The 6702-nt window shown below is 40.5% G+C and overlaps 1 protein-coding gene across 1 annotated transcript in view; it reads right to left on the bottom strand.

Moving 5' to 3' along the window:
- The window catches only part of DCX (doublecortin), a 431453-nt gene that overhangs the window by 1828 nt on the left and 422923 nt on the right, over positions 1-6702 (bottom strand). The gene's annotated exons all lie outside the window — the stretch shown is intronic.

Raw genomic sequence — 6702 nt, 5'->3', positions numbered from 1 at the left:
TGACACAGATATGAGCAGTTCTCTCACTCTGGTCTCCGAGATCTCCTCCTTGGCGCTTCCCCACACTCCCTCTGTGCCATGTCACCCTGTATGCCAAGATGGAAACTGAACCAGAAGTAGGGGTGCACCAGATGTGGTTCCTGAGTAACAGATTTCTCAAGCAAGTATCCTCTGTATTTGGGGTTACAGCTTTGAAACCAAGGGGAGAGTGTTTTGTCTGGGATCATCTTGTTCAGCCATCTTTTCCACCTCTGTAACTTTCAAATGAGTAAGGAATCATTGAATCTGAGAATTACAAGAAATTTTAGAGGCTGTATCTACCTACCGTCCCACTCAGTGCAGAAATACCACCCTAATAATCTAGAAAGCTCATCCCTCTCGAAGGCAACTTGCTCCACATTTGGACATCCTCTAATTGCTAAAAAAAAAAAGGGGGGGGGGTTATTCCTTAGGCTGAGCAAAAATTAACTTTACATAAATTATTTCTAATTCCTCTTTCATATGAGAGATATCTGTCGCGTCAGCTTGAGTCTTTTGTCCTCCAGGCCAAATATCTTCAGTTCACTTAAATCATGCCTCATGGGACACAGTTTGTAGGTTTCTTGTCTGCTCAATATGGAGCCTGTAACGCAATTAAAACCCTCTTTTGTTTCTTACACGAACTACTATTATTTGCCAGATCCTATGCTTATACAGTTGACTTTTATTTTAACCTAGATTCTGGGTTTTCCATACATCCTTGATAACCATCACCTTGTTCATTTTTTATTTCAATTTACCCTCTTATGATTTTTCTAAACTTTGAGTCTCTCACCTAAAATATTGTATTCTTTATACGAATGTTTTTCAACCTTTTTAAAATTATCAACCCCCTAGGGAGCCTTTTAAGACATTTTTTCCCCTAATTTTGTCCCATGAAATTTTAATAACACTGATAAGCTGTGTATTTATTTACTCTGTACAGATCTGTGCTCTATATGTGTTATGTTTCTTTTCACTGCTCAAGAACCAATTTTGCCCTCTTGGGGGCGATATCGCCTCCATTGAAAATGCCTGTTCTGTATTACCAAGTTTCTTTTATATCAACTTGACTAATAAAAATATTGAATAAGATAGGGTCCAGGACAGAATTATGCAGCATGACCTTAGGGCCCACCCCTTATTAAAAAATCACTTTTAATATGATTGCTCAAACTTGAAGCAATCCATGTAAATTCTGCTAACCATTCAGCTTCAATTTTTCAATCTTTTCCACAAGGATATAAGATTTTTTCAAATGTCTAGCTGAAATCCAGATACATTACACTCCAGTATATCCCCTTCATCTACCCTTTAAGATACCCATTCAAAAAAGGAAATGGGCTTAGTTAAGCATGACTTGCTTTTACTGAGCTCATGCTTACCCCTAGTGATTTCCGCTCCCTTTCTAAGGCCTCAGAAATGATCTGCTTAATAGTGCATTCTATGCCTTTGCCAAAGACCAATGCCATGCTCACTGGTCTGCAGTTTCCGGAATATATTTGTACTCTGTAACACCAACCTCCCTCTCTCGCTTCAGTAAAACTTGGAACAACATTTGCCTGCCTCTTTCTGTCTCTCACCTCTTCCCTTTGCCATAATTTCTCAAAGGTTACTAAGACTGGCTCTGTGATCACATCTGCACATTCTCTCAGTAGCTTCAGATGTGATTTGTCCGGGCCTGGAAACCTGAACTCATTGAAGGCAACTAAGTACTCCCTTATTATCTCCTCATCTATCTTAGGCTTTAATTCTCTTTCCAGTTCAAAGATCATGTTCCTTGATGGAGAGGTTAAGTAACTTGCCCACAGTCACACACCTAGTAAATTGGCAAAGCTGGAATTTAATCCCAGCCCAGTTTGACTCTAAAGTCTGGCTCTTAACTGGCATGCTATGTAGACTTCAAGTATCAAAAGAATGGTATGGCCCATGGGTGCCATATGAATTCCCAAATGGGAGAGAGCTCTTCTAGCAAGAGCAGTCAGTGCAATCTTGGTAAAAAGAGGTGAAATTTGAATTAAATCTTTAAGCAAGAGTGGGATTCTAATAGAAAGAAAGGAGTGATGTGTGCATTTATGGAAGGATGATAGAGGAGACTGAGGATAGCATCCCAGGCAGGGGAAATAATCAAGAATGGTCACCGTGGGTCTGCCTCACAGTACATTTGATTGATCATTATGAACACAGAGAGACCACAAGTGGTCAAGAGATAGCCAGGGTGTCCCTGCCTTCCCTTAGGAAGTAACCATTCAAGCTTTGTGGCTTACTAGTCGTGGTATATCCTTGGGCAAGGAACTATCCTCTTGAGCCTTGCTTTCCTGCGCTATAAAATGGGAATAATAATGAGCCTACATGAGAGGGTTGTTGTGAGGATCCAATCAGCTAGTTAACACATGTAAACTCCTTAGGGCACTGCCTGGGGTACAACTGGGGCTCAACAAATATTGATTAGTGTCATTACTATTATTACTGTGATTCATTTATTCATCTAACAAGCACCGACTGAACATCTGCTATGTTAGGTCCTGGGGATATAATGAAAAGTAATAAGAAACATGATCTCAGCTCTCCATAAGTTAAAGACAAGCCATTCATTTATTTTGTGGAAGCTTTTAGTCTGTGCTATTTTTGTTTGTTTGCTTCATATTCCAGATAAAGGGGTATGTCTGACCTATTCTTTCACAAATTTTGACCTCCTTCAAAAGTTTGTGGGAATAGTTGTAAGAATCCTTTTCATTCAGTAGCCCAGGATTGCTAGAGTAAGTTGGTGGCTACTCTCTCCAAGAGGTTCCAGTTAACCCCATGTCAATCCACACCCAGGTCTTGGATTCTACCCTTTTGCACCCTCCAGCTGCATTCCTCTCCTGATCTCTTCTCCCATCTCGGGCATTTTCCACCCTGAGGTTGAAAAATCAAGTTCCCCTATGGGGAAAATACAGCTACACCCAGAGTGGAGTGTCATGGGGCACTGTGGGGCAGCAACATTTGGTTTTGGCCAGCTAACTGCCGCCTCTGCTTCTTTTGACTTTACAATCTCCCAAGGCCAGTGAGAGTGTGAATAGAAGCCACAGAAGAGGCTGGACTGTCAGCTTCCAAACCAAATAGCTTTGGGCCAGTGTGGGGTGGAGTTCAACCAAGACTTTGGGAAGGGGTAAATTGGATGTCTTCCCTGCTGCCCTGGTTAACACAAAAATAGGCTTCACTGGGCTGTCGGCAGAACTTCCTTTAATTAGGGGAAGCAACTCATTTGCCTTGTCAAATAAAGGGCTCCAGTTTCTTAATATTAGTCAAAGGAAAACTCTGTCCCCAGTAATAAAAATAAATGGTCACAGTGGTTCCTAATCTCTGACTATATCAAATCTATACCACTCTGCTTGGTGACCAAGGCCCTTCCTCCAGCATGAGATGTCATTTTAGCCATTTCCCACGACTGGTTTTCCTACTACTCTTTGGTGCTAGTCTAGCTCTCCTTTGTATTCCAAATCTCAGGGCTGGACAACATTTTCAAGAACATCCCTCCACTGTTGGGTGCTGGGATAGGGAACTCAGGGCTGGGAAGGTTGGATGGGGGTGATACTTTAGATACAGCTGTCATCCAAAACTTACGTATACATTGTAGCTGAGTGTCAGCCCCAACAAACTGAGCACTGGGTACCAGGTGAGAGTGGGCAAGGCCATAGAAGGCAAGATGAGGAGTCAGGATTGAGGTGATCCAGAAGTCAGGTCAGGAAGCATGATTCAATCCTTCCCCACTCCCATGTTTTTACTCAAGGTCTTCCTCTCCTAAGACTGTCTTTCTCACTCTTCCATCTATCCAAGTCTGGCTTATCCATCGATTCCCCAACCTTAGTTTCTTCATGAAGCCTTCTTTCTCCTTCACTGATCTTAAATGTCTCAGATGGATCATCTCACTTTGGGTCAGTGTCCCATCTCACAGGGTTCTTCTTAATCACTCTCCAACTGTTTCACGTGGGTACTTGGATTTCCTCAAACTGCAAACCCTTGGAGGACAGCAGCTCTGGCTTTTGCACTCCCCACAGTGTGAAGCACAGGGTGAGGCCTCCCAGTAGATGTGCAGGAAATAGCTGGCAATGGACTCCGGGGATATTGGGAATGAAGTCAGTAGCGACTTAGCAAGACTCCCTGAAATAGGCCCATCACACACTCACAGAAAGTCCTCAGAAAATCACGTAGAACTGTCTTCTGGGATTTCACAGCAACAACAACAACAAAACAGGGAAAGTCTGAGGGAAATGATACTATCTCTTTGCCCAAGCTATAAATATATCCATAAATAGCTCTTTGAGTGCTGGGAAAGCTTATAGAATTGAAACATAAAGGGTGGAGGCAGTCTTGAGCTCCAGAGCGAAGGAAAGACTGGGAGGGGGTTAGAAACAAACACAATTATGAAAGTTTTCCAAATGGGGGAAAGGACTCTTTTTCAGTCCCCATAAAATGTTGTTCATCTGAGCTCTGCTAATTTAGGAGTCTTGAAAAATTGGACTAAGGAAGGCTGTAGCTTCTTATAGCTAGATCTTGAAAGAAAAATCGCTAAACTAATTAAGCCTCCCTGAAGTTGGGAGAGGGAGTGGGAGATGGGACAAGGTCTTGTTTGACTTAGTTAAGTCTTCCCAGCTCCCTCCTAGAGCTCTTTAGAAGCCTCATTAAGCTAATTATAAGTCCCAGTTGTACAGTCACTCTTGTCCTATTTTCCCATTGTTGTAAATGCTTAGGAGTATTGAAACAGCATTTTCAAAGTGTACAATTTCAACTTTTCACTATTTTTAATTCATTTCCCTTTCTTAGCTGGTCAAGGGAACAGGAACTCTGGAATGCCCCAAAGTACTGGGAGCTTTTATGTGCTATCTCATTTAGTCTCTACAAAAACAACTTTGCACAGACATATTGTTTTTCCTGGTAAACAGAGATAGGGGAGGTGCAAGTGGAGGCTGGGGTGATGGTGGTGGGAGTGATGGTGGTGGAGTGTTAAGTAACCAGCCTCAGGCCACGCAGGAAGGAAATAATGGAGTCTTGTTTTTATAAAAAACAATTCTTCCAACTCCAAAGTCCTACAGCTTTCTCCTGGCCCAGGTTGCCTCTAAATTGAAAAGAATCATTAATTGAAAGGGGTTTCAAAGAATTTTCTCAACAAATCTTGCTTTACCAACTCATTTAAAGTGGTCATGAATTCATGAGAAGAAAACATGGTCAAAAACAGAGGTGATATTCATAATAGCCAAAACCTGCAACCAGCCCAGATGTCCTAATTTTAGAAATGGTGAACAGATTAGTATTTCCCACGGGTGGGAAAGAAGGTTGTGGGAGGGATGTGGGTGCATCCATGAAAGGGTAATACCATGAAGGGTCCTTGAGGTGATGGCACTCTTCAGTATTTTGCCTGTGGTGGTGATTACATGAACCCATCTGTGATAAAATCCCAGAGAACTAAATGCATACACAGATGAGTATAAGTGAAACAGGAAGTTGGAATAAAATCTGTGAATTATATCAATACCAATATCCTAGTTGCCATATAGTAGAACTTTGCAAAATGTTGGAGAAAAAGCCAGGAAAAGGGTAAACAGGATCTCTCTGTATTATTTGTTACAACTGAAGGAGAATCTACAATTTTATCTCAAATATTGCAATTTTTTTAAAAAAGGAGTGAAAGCATAAAGTATTTGTGTTTCTCCATCTGACTTAGTTCACATTTATCATAAGACCCTTAAAGTCCATCCCTTTTGTTGCAAATGATAAGAATTTATCTTTTTATGGCTGAGTAGTATCTCATTTATATGTATGTGTATATACCACATCTTCTTTATTCATTCACCTCTTGATGGATACTTTGGTTGTTTCCATATCTTGACTACTGTAAATAATACTGCAATAAACAAGGGGGTGCAGATATCTTCTCAAATTTGTGTCTTCATATTCTTTGGATATATACCCAGAAGTAGAATAGGTGGATCATATATGGTAGTTCTATTCTTCAGGGATGTCCATACTATTTTCCATACTAACTGCACCAATTCATTCCCATCAAGAGTGTAAGAGTGTTCCCTTTTGTCTACTTCTTTACCAATATTCTAAAATTTCTTTCCTTTTTGATAATGGCCATTTTGACAGGTGTGAGGTGATATCTCATTGTGGTTTTGGTTTGCATTTTCTGAATAATTAGTGACATTGAACATCTTTTCCTATGCTGTTTGCCATCTGTCTATATTAAGCTAAGTGAAATAAGTCAGAGAAAGACAAGACTGTACTATTTCACTCATATATAGAATTTTAAAAAATAAATTAACAAACCAAACCAAACAAAAATAAACATATAGATACAGAAAACAGAGTAGTGGTATCCAGAGGGGAAGGCTGAAAAAAAGGGGTCAACTGCATGATAACAGATGGAAACTAAAGTTCTAGTGAGCACACAGTAGTGTATACAGAAGTAGAAATACAGTGTTGTACACATGAAACCTCTATAATGTTGTAAACCAATGTTACCTTGATTTTTTTAAGGGAGATTATATGTAGTGGGGAGGTTTATATATATATCAAATGTATTCTGTCTAATAAGACAGAAACCACTTTTGAAAGATGAAGTGCCAGTGGTCTGGTAGATTTGAGCAACACAGCCAAGACTTGGAGGTGCAAGGGCATTCGGCTCAGGGACAAAGTTCACAC

The sequence above is a fragment of the Muntiacus reevesi genome, chromosome X (assembly GCF_963930625.1).
Source record: "Muntiacus reevesi chromosome X, mMunRee1.1, whole genome shotgun sequence".
NCBI lineage: Eukaryota > Metazoa > Chordata > Mammalia > Artiodactyla > Cervidae > Muntiacus > Muntiacus reevesi.
This window is presented reverse-complemented; position numbering and strand designations above follow the sequence as displayed.